General features: G+C 51.6%; 1 long non-coding RNA gene across 1 annotated transcript; it reads right to left on the bottom strand.

The window, feature by feature from the left end:
* Positions 1-5,716: 5,716 nt before the first annotated feature.
* Positions 5,717-10,541, bottom strand: LOC308253836. The gene is made up of 5 exons (XR_013961166.1): positions 10,242-10,541; positions 9,712-9,886; positions 7,788-7,852; positions 6,437-6,544; positions 5,717-6,193 (listed from the first exon to the last, which is right to left on the bottom strand). It is a non-coding gene; the product is annotated as an uncharacterized lncRNA (long non-coding RNA).
* Positions 10,542-16,135: the final 5,594 nt, after the last annotated feature.

Below are 16,135 nucleotides of genomic sequence, written 5' to 3'. Positions count from 1 at the left end.
TGGCGCTGGGTCTCAAAGGACCCAGAATCCTGGGATAAAGAATCTGGTTCTGGAAGAGTCAGGCACACAGTATGTAAGGTTAGAGGCACAGGAAACGGGAGTCAGAGACCAAGGCATGTTAAAAGAGGAAGTTTATTCTGCACTAACAAGTGAGATAGAAAAACCAGGATTAGAGGAGAAAGAGGAGGAGAAGGGCCCACCGGGCTGTCTCTCAGACTGGGGATACAGCAACACATGCAGAGGTGAACACGCCTTTTGAGGGGAGGAACAGGAAGGGGTGGGGCCCAGGGAGGAATGGGAAAGGGTGGGGCCCAGGGCACTCGGCACGCGCTGATTGGTAGTTGAATGTCTCGGGGATGTCCTGGCACAGACACAGGTTACATCATACTCCGCCCACCAGTTGGGGGAAGGGAGGATATATCATTCCAGGCTTTTGGTGATATTAAAAAAATTGAGAGTCAGGGCAAGGTCAGGGGGTGAAGGTCCATTTTCTGTAGCTACTTCCTGCTGAGAGGGGGCGTCGTCAGGGGCGTCTACCCAGGGTCTCAAAGATTCTGGTGACATAGGTGTCTCTAGGTCAGCCATGGGCAAACTACGGCCCGCGGGCCGGATCCGGCCCATTCGGCTGTTCTATCCGGCCCGCGGAGCCGAAAGAGCGGAGGGTTCTCTTGCTCTCCCCTCTGCTCTTTTACTTTGAATTTATATTAGTTCACACAAACACTCCATCCATGCTTTTGTTCCGGCCCTCCGGTCCAGTTTAAGAACCCATTGTGGCCCTCGAGTCAAAAAGTTTGCCCACCCCTGCTCTAGGTTCTGAATTCAAGGCCAGATAGATCTCTCCCACCTTCTGGTTGGTGAACACCTGCATTCTGTTCTGCAAAAAACTAGTGAAACAGAGCATGAGACAGGGGCCAAAGAGCAAAATTAAAGGAATAGATACCAGTGGGCCTAATGATGGGAAGAGCCATGGGGTAAGTGAGCGAAAAACAGGGAGTGTTTTCCGTGCTGGACGAGGGGTGCAGCAGCATGATTTCCCCAAGGGACTGGTCGGTGAAGTCTTGAGAGCGATCCTGTTGAGTCACTTGGGAGGTAAAAGCTGGTCCTGAGGCTGCCACAGCATCACTTGTCTGGTTTTGCTGCTCTTCTGGGCCTGGAGCTGAAATACAACCTGGGGGTAAGGTTCTTGAGGAGGACTGAGTCCCCCGGCTGGAGGGCTGGTCCTCGGGAGTCTTGGTCGGCTGGTTCTGGCTTGGGCAGAAACCTGTCAGTGTGTTTCCGGAGCAGTTGCCTGAGTAAGGGCAGGTATGGAATATAAGTAGCCAGGAGAGGAGGGTCACTAGGAAGACGATGGTTGAGCAAGAAGGGTCTCCTATATAGGAGTTCAAAAGTGCTTAAGAAGGTGGGGCTCCTTGGTGTAGCCCAGATTCTGGTCAGGGTCATGGGCAGGCAGTTCGGCCAGGAGCTGCGAATTTCTAGAGAGAGTTTAGTTAGATGGTCTTTAAGGAGGCTGTTGATCCTCTCGATCTTACCTGATGATTGTGGGCGGTAGGGTATGTGCAGTTTTAGTTAAGTCAGGATTAGAGAGAGGAAAATCTGAGAGTCCCGCCCGAGGTTGAGTGAGGGCCTCGATGACCTTGGGGCAGGAGTGCGTTGCTGCAGGTTGGGTGGAGGCAGCGGGAAGGAGAGTGGCCTGGTTCAGGGCTGGGGACTGGATCAGGGAGATGTCAGGATTCTCGAGGAAAAGGAGATGGAGTTCCTGCATGCGAGAGGGGGCAAGGAGAGATAAGGATCGGTGGGACAGAAGCCTATGGGTGGAGAAGACCTGTAAGGGTTGCTGGAGGCAGATCTTCTGGGCCTCCTTGGTGAGAGCTGGGGCTGCAGCCAGAGCCTGGAGGCAGGGTTGCCATCCCCGAACCGTAGAATCAAGCTGTCTGGACAGGTAGGCTACGGGGGTTAAGGCTGGCCCTAGAGGCTGGGTGAGGACCCCCATAGCTATTCCCTGTCTTTCATCAGTAAATAGTTGGAAAGGCCTAGAGATGTCCGGGAGAGAGAGAGAGAGAGATGCCAGAAGGGTATCCCGGACCTTAGAAAAAGCCTGGCGAATGAGGAGAGGGGGCCTACTGGTGTTTCTTTAGCGGCCTGGCCTGGTATAGGGGCTCAGCTAGGAGAGCAAAGTTTGGGACCCAATGGCGGATGAATCCTACCAGCCCTAGAAAGGTCAAGATCTGTTCCGCAGAAGTGGGAGGCTGTAGGTCTTCTTGTATTGCTTGCATTTGGTCAACTGTCAGTCCTTGGGAAATTGGGCATCAGACAGATCCCTGAGTAAGTGACAGTGGGGGCCGACAGTTGCGCCTTGGCAGGGGACACACGGTATCCTTTGTCCCCTAGAAAGTTGAGGAGGCCAGCTGTATGCCTCTGAGACATGTCCAGGGAGGGGCTGCAGAGAAGGAGATCATCTACATACTGGAGAAGAGTGCTGGGTTCTAACAAGCATTGTTGTAGGTCTCTGGGTAAGGCCTGGCCAAGCAGATGAGGACTGTCTCTGAACTCCTGGGGCAGGACCGTCCAGGTGAGTGGGTCCTTTTACAATTCTTGTCAACAGTTAACTTTAGAACTTCTTTCTTTATTTCTTTCAACATACCTTCCCTTAAATATTTCTAAACATGTCTAGCAATTAATGTTTCAGTATTGTATGCTATTTAAAATATTTAGAAAAGGCAGGGGGAGGAGGGAACAGGCCCTGAAGCCTGTTTCCAGGCCTCTAACCACTTGAATTTTAAAACTGCAACTTTTTCCTAGAGATAAAGATCTAAGTTTCTGATAAGCCTGTGCCGGCAAGGAAGTTGTTCTCTAGGAAGGGTGGAGTGGGGGAGACGGTGGGGTGAGAAGGCACTGAGGCCAGAGCAGTTTTCAGAGCATTAAAGGGTGATTTGCCATCAATACCCATGACCGAGATCATGGAAGGGAAAAATGACCCTGCAAAGGAGGGCAGGACAGAGAAGGTAGCCCCTGTATCGACCAGAAAGGAGACCAGCTTACCCGCTACCTTGAGCGTTACCCTGGGCTCAGCGAGGGTGATGGGGGTCGTTGAGTCCGGGCATCTTCAGTCATGGCCAGCGGCGGGTCATGACCTGGAAGGGCGGCCCCTCTAAGCTGAGATGCAGAGGGCCCATCACTTTTCCAGGGGCAGTCACTTTTACTGCACCCCGGGCAGGGCTTGGTTGGAGCCAGGGGCCGGGACACTGCTTTGCTCAGTGGCCTTCATTTTCGCACTTGAAGCATCTTCCAGGTGGCATTCATCCTTTCGTTGCACCCCCACCACGCACAGTTCCCTTGGGACCATGCATACCTGCCGTCGGCCTCAGAGCTGCTACCAAGGCTTGGGTTTGCAGATTCACCTTTTGTCGAAGGCGGGCTTACTCTGCCTTCTCCTCACGGGCATTAAAACCTTAAAGGCCATATTCACTGGATCTCGGACCTGGATCTGAGAAGGCGTTAGGGGAGGGGGTGGCAGAGCAGGCGGCGGGCTGTGGGCCGGAGGAGGAGGAGGAGGAGCATGGCGACGGGTGGCCACACCAGGCCGGGCCTGTGGGGGCGGGCTGTGGGAGGTCTCAGTAACTATTTAAAGAGAGGAGTTGGACTTGCTGTTTCAAGATGGTGGCCCCCATGGGAACGGCAGGCCATGTGGCCAGAGAGGGGCGGGACTTGCTGTTTCAAGATGGCGGCCCCCATGGGAATGGCAGGTCATGTGGCCAGAGAGGAATGGGACTTGCTGTTTCAAGATGGCGGCCCCCATGGGAACGGCAGGCCATGTGGCCAGAGAGGAATGGGACTTGCTATTTCAAGATGGCGGCCCCCATGGGAACAGCAAGCCATGTGGCCAGAGAGGAGTGGGACTTACTGTTCCAAGATGGCGACCCCCATGGGAACAGCAAGCCATGTGGCCAGAGAGGGGCGGGACTTGCTGTTCCAAGATGGCGGCCCCCATGGGAACGGCAAGCCATGTGGCCAGAGAGGGGTGGGACTTGCTGTTCCAAGATGGCGGCACCCATGGGAACAGCAAGCCATGTGGCCAGAGAGGGGTGGGACTTGCTGTTTCAAGATGGCGGCCCCCATGGGAATGGCAGGCCATGTGGCCAGAGAGGGGTGGGACTTGCTGTTTCAAGATGGCGGCCCCCATGGGAACGGCAGGCCATGTGGCCAGAGAGGGGCGGGACTTGCTGTTCCAAGATGGCGGCACCCGTGGGAACGGCAAGCCATGTGGCCAGAGAGGGGCGGGACTTGCTGTTTCAAGATGGCGGCCCCTATGGGAACGGCAAGCCATGTGGCCAGAGAGGGGCTGGACTTGCTGATCCAAGATGGCGGCACCCATGGGAACGGCAGGCCATGTGGCCAGAGAGGGGTGGGACTTGCTGTTTCAAGATGGCGGCCCCCATGGGAACGGCAGGCCATGTGGCCAGAGAGGGGCGGGACTTGCTGTTCCAAGATGGCGGCCCCTATGGGAACGGCAAGCCATGTGGCCAGAGAGGGGCGGGACTTGCTGTTTCAAGATGGCGGCCCCTATGGGAACGGCAAGCCATGTGGCCAGAGAGGGGCTGGACTTGCTATTCCAAGGTGGCGGCCCCCATGGGAATGGTAAGCCATGCGACCAACATGGCAGCTGCTCACAATACACAAGGGAAGAGCAAACCAAAACAGAAATCTCACTTAGCTGTTTGGAGCGGGTGGCGGGACGGTGGGCAGGCGGGCGGCTCTCGCGCTGTGCGGCGGCCTCTGCTCAGCTCGTGACCCGAGACGGTGACGGTGGCTCCCGCAGTGGCGGCCACCGGCAGGGAAAGGGGCGGCCGCAGCGAAGAAGGAGGAAGAGGAAGAGAGGGAGCAAAAGGCGGGGTGGCGGGAGAGGGAGAGGTGAAGATGAAAGATCGGCTGGGTCGAAAGAGTCAGAAGACAGAGAAAGGGGCTGAGGACCTGTTTGAGGGGGTGAAGAAGACTTTGTGAGGAGGATCTGATGAGTGGAACATGAGGAGTAAAGCGAGGGGTGGGAGCGAAGGGCCACTTCCCGGTTTGCTGGCAGAAATTACTGAGGTCAGTGAGGATGTTAAGATCAAAAGTCCCATTTTCAGGCCATCTGGACCCATTCCAATTCATACTGAGGCCATGCCACGTTACAGAAGTAGCCAGATTGGTGAGGAGACACCCTAGAGGTGTCTTAGGATCCGGTTTAGATTTTTGATTGCCCATACCAAAACCTGGGGTTGGTAGCCGAGGCTAAGGACCAGTGTCCCAGTCGCTGAGCCAAGCGACTGAGCCAAGCGACTGGGAACGGGGAACCCGAGGGACAGCAGGGGACATCTCCCCTACCTCCTGGGGTCCGGACGGAGGCCAAAAGGCCGGAGAACCGAGCGGGGGCAGGAACGTCTCTGCTGCCTCCCCAGGTTCGGAACCCCTCCTGGAGGGGCCCAGAAGGCAATCTCTGACGCTGGCCGCGGTTTACTGGCAGACGCCGGAAAAATGACCGCCAGGAATTAGCACGGGCTGGGACTTAACCGCTGACGCTGCCGAGCCGGGGAGAGGAGCCTGACGGTCCCAAGCCACAAGGAGAGAACAGGGAGGCACCCCGGACTGTGAATGGTCAAATGGGATGCTCTCACCCTCCCCAGGTCTTTGGCACCAAATGTAAGATTCGAGGCGCAGGAAACCAGAGTCAGAGACCAAGGCATGTTAAAAGAGGAAGTTTATTCCGCACTAATGAGAGAGATAGAAAAAAAACCAGGATTAGAGAAGGAGGAGGAGAAGGGCCGCCGGGCAATTTCGCAGACTGGGGAGACAGCAACACGTGCAGAGGTGAACACGCCTTTTGAGGGGAGGAATAGGAAGGGGTGGGGCCCAGGGCACTCGGCGCATGCTGATTGGTAGTTGAATGTCTCGGGGATGTCCTGGCGCAGACACAGGTTACGTCATACTCCGCCCACCAGTTGGGGGAAGGGAGGATATATCACAGTATACACTCAATAAATGTGTATTTAATTAATTTTTATTTTGCTCAAAAGTTGACTTTGTTCATACTCAAAATATAAACTGTGTATAGCATGTTGCTTCATACATTTCCCACGAAGGTGGAGCTTTCTCCTTCTGGCCAGGAGATTGGAAAGGATTCCTGTCAATGCATTTTCTGGGTCTTGTTTTCGCTGGCCTGCAAAAGAAGGTGGGCATGTCAGACAGGGCCCAGAGCTGACAATGGGAGGAGGGTATGGGCAGTCAGTTTGGAGTGGCTGCCAGACCTCCAGACCAATGGAGGGCCCCATTACCTTCTCAGATCTTAACTGTGCCTCCCTCAAACCATCCCCAGCCCTCCCTCTTACTCATGTGCAGCCCCCACCCCCATCCCCAGCCAGCCCCAGACCTCCCCATATGCTAATCCCAGGCTTGCTCTGACCTTATTTCAGCGTAATAGGCCGATTCTGAATAATAGTATCATGCCCACGGCTATCACAAAGGCAACAGGCCCCTTTGCCAGGAAATTCAGAGTTACAGAACCTGTTTTCTATATGGAGGAAGAAAGGGGCAGGTCATCCACAGAAATCTGCTCTGCACCCCACCATAAGCCAGCTGCTTATATTGGGTAGAAGGGCAAAGATTACATGGGGAAGTAGGCAAAGGTATGCCAAATGGGCAGTTTACAGGTCATACAGGATGGCTGTATGCAAAGGCTGGGGGTCTTCAAAGGGCTGTGATATGCAAAGGGCAGGAGGCTCTGGTTTCTGCAACTAGGTTGTTAATCTTTCCATGATAATAGGCAGCTCCCTGCAGTGAGCAACTGGTGGCCTCAGGGTGGCCCTTGGCCCTCTGGGTCCTGCTACCTCATAGGTCATGGGGGGACGGGCTGCATTTCCAGGTGAACTCCCAGCCAGGCTAGAAGATGCCTTCTTTAATCAGAACAAAACAATCACGGTTAACAGAGCATGATTAATATTTTTTACAGCCCTAGCTCGTTTGGCTCAGTGGATAGATTGTCGGACTGCAGACTGAAGGGTCCCAGGTTCAATTCTGGTCAAGGGCACATGCCTGGGTTGTGGGCTTGATCCTCAGTGTGGGGCATGCAGGAGGCAGCCGATCAATGATTCTCTCTCATCATTGATGTTTCTCTCTCTCTCTCTCTCTCAATTACTCTCTGAAATCAATAAAAATATTTTTAAAAAAAGAAAAGAAAAAGAAATAGGGCTCTAACTTAGCAGAAACTAAGTTTGTTCTGCAAGCCTAAGCTTTGCAAAAACATATTCCCCTTGAGAATATCTTACAGGAACTTCTGAGACTACAACTCTTGCACAGCCCTGATACATGGGTCAACAGAAGCCCCCTGCAGCCCAGCTCAGATACAAGTGTCATCCGAAGCCACCTGCAGCTCTCCCTGAGCACATAAAAAGCCTGCTCCCTCCCCCATTCGCTGCTGACTTCTTTCTCTGCACCCAGATGCCTTGAATAAATATAATTTTGACTACACTGAGCCTTGAGTCAGTTCTGTGTGACCCTGGCCCAACTCGGAACCTTTCAACTCCCAATATTCTATTTTTGCCCCTATCACCTGGGTCCTCTGAAAATTCCTAGCCTGTGGCTTGAGATGCCCCACCCCATGTGTCCTGGGGTCTTAGCCCAGGGGGAAGCAGTGGGCCCTCTTATAGACCCTTAGTTGTCCCTGGGTGCACCCTGTCAATGGGGGAAATGACCAGAGTCCTGTTTTTGTCCCAGTAACTGGTGGATGGGCATGGCCAGGCCTGGCTGAATCTCACCAAATTGAGGACGAGTGTGGAACTTCCTTTTTCCGTCATCTTCTCAAAAAAATCAGAGCTCACACCTGTGGGGAGAACACCCCAAGTCACCTTCCCACACACTCCGATTCCCCTAGGGCCTCTGGGATCTGCTCCTCCAAGGCAGAAGCCAGGTCCCAACCTCACAGGGATCCTGCCTAGAAGGGACCACCTGGACAAGAGACCTGAGGGTTAATTGCCCTGGAGCCAGGCCCATTCTCTGGGGGGTGGAGGGATAGGGGGTTGTCTGTGGAGTCCCAGGGCCTGGCTTTGCCTTGGGCTCAAGAGTCTCCTCTGCAGGCCTGGGGGAAGAGCTCACCTATACCATCCCCCATTGCCTCTAGGCTCCCCAGCCAGGGTGGGGCTTCCCATTGTAGGAGATGCCTCTAGGATACATCTTCATAGAAAAGAAGCAGCATATGGCCAGAGCAAACAGGATGTGGGAGGGGAGGTGGGGAGAGGATATGAGAGCTGTGCTCCTGGCTTGGTAGCACATTTTCCAGGAAGATTCCCTAGACAAAGGGAGGTGGAGACAACTAGAAAAGGCCTCAGCCCTTTAAAAAAAAAAAAAAAAAAAAAACCCAATAGGAGACAATAAGACCTAGGGACCTATGGGATAGAATGTAAACTCCATATACTCAGCCAAATGAAAGATGAGACAGAGGGCTGAAAACCAGGACTACAGGCTTTATCAGAGAAGGACCCCTGCCGGGCTGTCTCGCAAGGGGAGAATAGCAGCACGTACAGAGGTGCACATGCCTTTTGAGGGTAGGAATGGGAAGGGATGGGGCTTAGGGTACTCGGCACGCGCTGATTGGTGGTTTCATATAAGGCACATGATTAGGCACTTAGGTACTTAGGAATCGAGGGCTTAGGGTATTTGGCAGGCGCTGATTGGTGGTTCAATGTATAGTCCATATAAGGTGCCTGGTTAGGTGCTCAGGAATGTCTAGGCCGCAGGTGCAGGTTATGTCATACTCCGTCCATCAGTTGGGGGAAGGGAGAATCTATCACCAAAGACCTGGAGGAGGGACTTTCACACAATAGGATAATATTGCCTGTGCCAGCTAATTCAGGTGTGCATGCACCAACGGACACCCGCTCTCGAGAAAGTTTTAAAGTCTCGTTTTCGCCAGACTTCTGTCTCTGAGTCCGTTATTTGAATTCAGACAGCTGAGCCTTTCTCACACTGTCTCCTTACCCACCTTGGGAAACTGTTTTATGAGGGAGCTCCTGTGGCCACCAGCCCAGGCTCTGCCCACCTCCTGCCCATCCTATTCAGCACCCTTCAGCTGTACCCCCCATACCTTGAAAACCCAGACTTGGCTCCTGGGTCCCTGGGTCCCTGGGCCCCTGGGCCCATCTCCTCTGCTCCATGCGTAGTATGGGGATACTCACCAGCAGCCCCCTCCCCGCTTTCCTGTCCACCAGGTATTTCATTTGGCTGCTCAGAATTCCTGACACCCCTCCTCGCCCAGCTCACTGCTCCCAGCAGGACCCATGGATAAGAACCTGCCATGGGACAAATCTGGGGAGATCCTGAGGGGGATGGTCATCTGACAGGTGGTAGTGGGGTGAGGGGTGGCCCCACTGGGTACAGAGAAAGGAACAGCTGGGGTCCTTGATCCACTGACACTCCCTGCCCAACTCCCCCAACACATTCAAAGACACACATTCCAAGGCCAGCTCTCACCCTTTGTCCTCAGCTGCCCCTTCTAGAAGGAAGATCTGATTCCTGCATGCAAATCATTTTCCTGGTATATCTAGGCCTCCCTTGGCTGAGGACCCCATTCCCTGAGGCTAAGCCTGCCGCCCTGTTCCGGATAACGAACCCCCTGTTGGACTCCCACATCTTGGTGAGGCAGCTCTCCTACCCTGGTGCCCCTGCCCATCACCCTGCTCTTACCTTCAGAAAGAGACCAACCTCTCTGCTCCTGCTCTGGCTGGTCTGACCCAGAAACAGACTTGGGAGTTTGCTTCCTGCTCTTCCCCTCTGTGTATCCAGTGGTTTCACTGAAATCATGTGACATTTTTCCTGAGGTTGTTATGCGTCGTTTTATTTTATTTCACTTTCACTTGCTCTGAAGAAAAAGCAGTTAAAGCATAGCTTTTTGTGAGACAACTAAGGACAACTGAGGGCGAGGGACAGAGGGAGAAAATTAATGCCTTGGCAGGCTTTCAGCATGGCTGCTAGAGGAGAAATAAATTGAAGCCCCAGACAGCAGGGGCAGTGCCAGGTGGTGGTGGAGAGTGAGGCCAAAGATTCCATAACTCTGAGGCATTTGAAGAGGACCTTGAGCTTGTTATGTAATCAGAGCTTCAGGTCCAGTCCCTGCCCAAGTCTGCAGCTCCCTGCACAAGTGTGCAGCCCCCATCTCCTACTCAGAATCCCCAGAGCCAACATTTTTGGCAAAAGCCCTTCCCCTGGAAACTCACAGTATTAGAAATTCTCTCAACGATGTCGCAGGAATGAGGCAAACACTCAAAACTGGATCGGCAAGGCCAATTTACCCCTGCGCAGAAGGGTGCTCTGGCCAGCTGGAAATCAAGGGCAAAGCACACCCAAAGGGCAGACCAATGGAGTTTTATTTCCTGAAGCGATACTGCCCTGCCATCACTCTGAACTCTGACTTGATTGGTCAGGGCTCAGAGCTCCGCTTCCCATTATTGCACGATTGGCTAATTCAGAGGAAGGGGAAGGGGAAGACTAAGCCCAAGATGGTGGCCCCGAGGGGAGCTGCAAGTCATGAGGACCAAAATACTGGTGCCAAGTCACTGGAGCCAAAATGGCGGCTGCCTAAACTGTTCTTTGACAGAAAAGATTACTTGTTTATTCTCATAACAGCCAGAAGCCTTCAGTCCTGGGAGACTTTCTGGAGGAGGTAACACTTGGGCCTGGGAGGGCAACGACCAAGGGGTATCTGGGGAAGGCCAGCAGGAGGGGGCCTGAGGCCTCCTGGGGAAAAGTCCGCAGGGGAGGACCCTCAGGGAGGGCCCCCGACACAGACAAAATAACAATCAAGCTCACCGCCCGCCACCTACCCACCCACCACCCACCGCTCAGCATCCACCATCCCTGTGTCTCTGCATCTGCCTACCTAGGTAACCTTGCTGAGCAAGCAGCCTGCCTGACATGTGTGCCTTGAGAACCACGAGGATACAGAGTTCCTGTTTTGTTTTGTTTTTTGTTTTTTTTAAAAATATATTTTATTGATTTTTTACAGAGAGGAAGGGAGAGGGAGAGAGAGTTAGAAACATCGATGAGAGATAAACATCCATGAGAGAGAAACATCAATCAGCTGCCTCCTGCACACCCCCTACTGGGGATGTGCCCGCAACCAAGGTACATGCCCTTGACCGGGATTGAACCCGGGACCCTTGAGTCTGCAGGCCGACGCTCTATCCACTGAGCCAAACCAGTCAGGGCCAGAGTTCCTGTTTTAATGCCTGATTATTTCAGTTCATTGAACTAATAGCCTATACATGGGCATTTAGTTTTTTTCTACTTTTTTTATATTTTGAAGTTGTGCCAATAGTATATGTACATGAATGTGTTACCATAAAAACATTCAAACCTGTAAAGAATTTTTGTGAGTTTATTTGAGCCAAACTGTTGACAATTGCTGGGAAGCAGAACCTCAAGGGATTGAGATAATGCTCCGGAGAATGGCAGGTTATATCTATATTTATACATTGCAATCAAAGGAAGAGACATAGGTGAGTTACATGAAATCCATTGGTGATAGACTAGAGAGGTGGGAGAAAGCAAAGCAAGGCGGTGGGGGGGGGTGGGTTTAAGGGGGAACCCCTGGGATTTGATAAAAAGTAAAATGATAGACAGGTACTTAGGTGGGTGCAGGAACAATTAACATGGTAACAATGAAGGAGTTTGTGGTGTCTGTCCTGGCACATTAGGTTGTACCCCAAGGGGTCCAGAAAAAGGGAAGTTAACAAGTCACCAGACATTTCAAGGGTATGTTATTATAGACACAAAAAATGGATAGGCTCAGTTAAGGTAAAGGTTGACCTTGTCAGCGAAGATACTGGCCTAGGATGTAACTGCCCACCATAACTGCGTTTAGTTAAAGTTTAATTTCAGACCATCTTTTGTGGTTACTTTAGGTCTCTGAGTTTGCAAGACCGCCATGCAGGCTTTCCCTGAGCTTGTCAGATTAGCATGTGGCCCCTTTCATCCACAAATGTTTCTGTTGGACCTTTGAAACTCGAAAATCAAACTGGGCAGGATGCAGAGGTGGCTTCCTGGGTTCTTGTCCATGTAGATTCGAAGAATGAAGCCACGGACAAAAGGTGGTATAGGAAAAGGTGGAAATTTGTTGAGAAACAAGCACAGACTCCCATGTGGGGCGGGGGAGAGAGTCCCACTAAGTCCCTTTTTCTAAGGTTTATAAAGGCTGCAGTTCTTTGTGTCCTGATATCCCCTCTGATTGGTCACTATAGCGGCTTCAGAGCTCAAACCTCACGTGAGGTTCCCCTCTTCTTCTCCCTTTTGTTTTTCTATTCCCTTTGGCCTTCCTCTTCCTTCTCTGAATGAGTGGCTTCCTTCCCTTTAATCTGTAAATGTACACCTCCTGGCAGCTCCCTTATTCTGTAAATGTATATCTTTGGGCAGCTCCCAGCTTTGCAGCCTTGTGGTTCTCCCCATGGAACCTCTAATTCCTAAAACTTCCTACACCTGCTATTTTACCCCTAAAAACTCCTTTCACCTTTATTTAGCCTGCATGGTGCTCTGTGGCCCCTCCAGTGAGCAGCTCCCACTGTGCCTCAGGGGGCCTCTGCAGTGCAGGGCTGAAGGGTCTGGCTAGTTGAGGGGAATGCCACTTCATATTTTATAATTTTTAAGTGATGGGATTTTGACTGATTGGTCTTTTACTTTTCAGCAGGCCCCCTACCCCTGAGTATTTTACAATAAAAAATATCAAGCCTGGCAGTTATAATTCATCTGAAATAAAACTTCAAGCCCAGCTGGCATGTCTCAGCAGTTGAGCATCAACCTATGAACCAGGAGGTCACAGTTCATAGGTTAGGGTTGGGACACATGACCGGGTTGTGGGCTCAATCTCCAGTGTGGGGCATGCAGGAGGCAGCCTATCAATGATTCTCTCTCATCATTGAATGTTTCTATTTCTCTCTCCCTCCCCTTTCCTCTCTGAAATCAATAAAAAAAATATTTAAAAAACAACTTCAACTACTAACCTCTCTGAAGAGATTAAGTAAATAATTCTAATGTGGTAGGCAGTTAGGCATGAGCAGAGCAAGGACGATGGGCAGGTACAGAAAGCCACCAGGGTGGAAAGCCCCAGGTGCCTAGCAACGGGAAAAACTGGTAAAACAAGAACCTTGTCCCCAGGGTGACCTTTGCTTCCCTAGCATATCATTGGTCATTCGGTTTAGATCCCCTGACCTCTCATATGGCTGGTCATATGGTTTGGACACTCCCCTGACCTCTCCTCCCCTGGCATGTTGCTAGCCATACAGGTTAGACCTCCTTAGAGAGGAATAAGCAAGAGGGCCAGAGAATAGCCCTTAAGCATTAAGCCCCCAGGACAGTGAGGCTCTGACCCACATCAAACACATCTAGGCCTCAGTTGTGTTTCAGCTCCAGGCCCAGACAAGCAGCAAAACCAGACAAGCAACACTATGGCTGACCTCAGGACCAGCTGCGTTGACTAATGACACCCTGCCCTGGCGCCAACCCTGAAAGGACACACTGGGAAAGCTGATAAATATTCCATTGGGATCCTCCCCTGAGACCTCAGCTGGAGTGTGGCTCTCTCCATGGAGCACACCTATCCCTCCCCCACTCCCTTCCCCCAGGCATGTTTTTCTTGCCTCTCTTTCTCCTAAGCTCCAAGGGCCCTTCTTTTGCCTCTGTAACTTGTTTCCTGAGCCCATTTCTTCTACAGCTCACTTCTTCTACCTCTGTAACTTCATAAATAAACTTTCTTTAAAAAAATAAAAATAAAAAAATAAAAAATAAATAAACTTTCTTTTATAGTTTGAGTCTTGAGTCTTAGCTAGAATTCAAGTACCAAGGTTTGCTCTGACTACACTGGTCTAATATCTGGAGCTGTCTTCACTGCCAACACTAAGAAAATAAAAGTTAATGCTTTAAGAGCTCTAGAACCCACCCTGGCTGGTGTGGATCAGTGGTTGGAGTGTCGGCCTGTGCACAGAATGGTAGCAGGTTTGATTTCCAGTCCAAGGCATGTACTTCGGTTGTGGGTTCCCTCCCCACCCACCCAATATGTCTCTTTTGTAACGGAGCGCGTCCCCCGGAGATAGACCACCGAGACCAATTGGATCAAACAGGGAAAAGTTTATTGCAGATTCGAATCTGGGCCCCGCCGTAGCTGACGCAGCAGCAGGCAAGTGCCGTGGCGAGAGCGCCGTTGAAAGGGGCAGTCCCTTCCTTTATACCCCTTCCCTCTATAACCGTTGGCCTGGCATTCCCTGATTGGCCCCTTTGAATGACCCGAGAATGTGGGACCCCTTTGTCCTGGACTTTTCCTAATATGGTTCGCTTGCGCAGTGAAGAAGTTCTACACCGGACCTTTCCCTATATGGGTTGTTTGTTACAGAGACAGCTCTATAATGCCTTTGGCAGGTAGGGGAGTGGTGGTCAGGCAGAAACTATTTCTTTTATTTATGGAACGGGGAGTTCTATAGTGCCTGCGGGGGGTGACCTTTCCAAGTGGTTGTTTTAAATTTTTCTACTCTGACTCTAGACCCCGAGGTCTAGTCCCTTCCTGCCCTCCACATCTTTCACGTTGATGTTTCTCTCTCCCTCTCCCCCCCACCCCTTCCTCCCTTCCACTCTTTCTCTCTCTGAAAAGCAATTGGAAAAATATCCTCAGGTGAGGATTAACAAAAACACACACACAAAAAACCAACCTCTAGAAACCCCCAAATTACAGAGAGCATCCACCCTGAGAAGAAAGGAGTGGGGAGAACAGTGCCAACCTGAGCGAGGGCTGCACAAAGGCCACGGTGTGTGGTGAAGGGGGCCATGCCTGAAAAGGCTCAGACTAGGGACCATCCCTGTTGCCCAGGGGAAGGCCTTCTTTTATAAGGGTCTTTTTTGGCCACAGGAACAGGGGTATCTTTCAGGAGCTGAATCCAAGACTTCTTTGAGGGCAAATGCTCTGCTTGCCAGGTGCCCTGCTTCACCTATGCTGAGGCTGCATGGTCCTGGCCAAGCCATTGTGTTACAGAAAACTGGAGAAGAACCAAGCAATGCTTAGAGAGATGGAGTTACATATATTACCCGTGGGCCCAGAGGGAAATGTCTCTCAAATTCTGGGCCCCAACATGGAGGAACTTTCCCTATTTCTATGTTTTTACCTTCTTTGTCTCCCAAATATGGGGTGTTTTCGGTCCCCTTTGCAAGTTCTTTTTTTTTTTTTTTTTTTTTTAAATATATTTTATTGATTTTTCACAGAGAGGAAGGGAGAGGGATAGAGAGTTAGAAACATCAATCGATCAGCTGCCTCCTGCACACACCCCACTGGGGATGTGCCTGCAACCAAGGTACATGCCCTTGACCGGAATTGAACCCCGGACTGCTCAGTCCCCAGGCTGACGCTCTAGCCACTGAGCCAAACCGGTTAGGGCCCCTTTGCAAGTTCTTAAAGAGCCCTATGTGCTGGGGCTTTGAGACCTCAACGAAAGGCTTGGCCTGGCACCAGCACTGATAACTTCGTCCGGGGAAAGTTTAATGGCCTCTCTGAAGTGAGAGTAGTCTTATTTTTCCTTATTATTTAAGCAAGCAAGCATTTACAGAAGCCAAAATAGCAGGTTAAAATTTCAAATAGTTTTAATATAAGATGGATGCTTCAATTGAAACCACACAGGGCCTGGAAGCTGCCAGGCCTGGCCAGGACCATGGTTGGGAGGGGGCAGGCTGGAGCTGGGACATCAGATAAAAAGGTGACATAGGAACCCTCACAGGCAGCAGAGGGTGCTATAGCACCAACTCTGGGAGCTGCTCTTCCACCTCTATTTGGCCTCCCTCTGGGGAGAGGGAGGAAATAGGATGCTTTCCAGACACAAACCCTGCCTTTACACGCCCCTAGCTGCTCCCAGAACTGGTAATTCGTTATCTGTTTGTTTGTTTGTTTGTTTGTTTGTTTGTTTATGTTCTGTCTTGCCTCAGAGGAATGTCAACTCCAGGATTCCTGGATCCAGGAATCAGACGTGGGAATGGGAGAGGCTGCACTCACCCTTGCCCCAGGAGTCACTGAGGCAGGATAGTAAGAAGCTGGGCAGATTCCTTGACAAGTGGAATAGAGAAGCTGAGACAATACAATGAA

This window comes from Plecotus auritus (genome assembly GCF_963455305.1).
Source record: "Plecotus auritus genome assembly, chromosome: 7".
NCBI classification, from domain to species: Eukaryota; Metazoa; Chordata; class Mammalia; order Chiroptera; family Vespertilionidae; genus Plecotus; species Plecotus auritus.
Note: the sequence above shows the minus strand (reverse complement) of the source record. Positions and strands in the feature narration are given on the sequence as shown.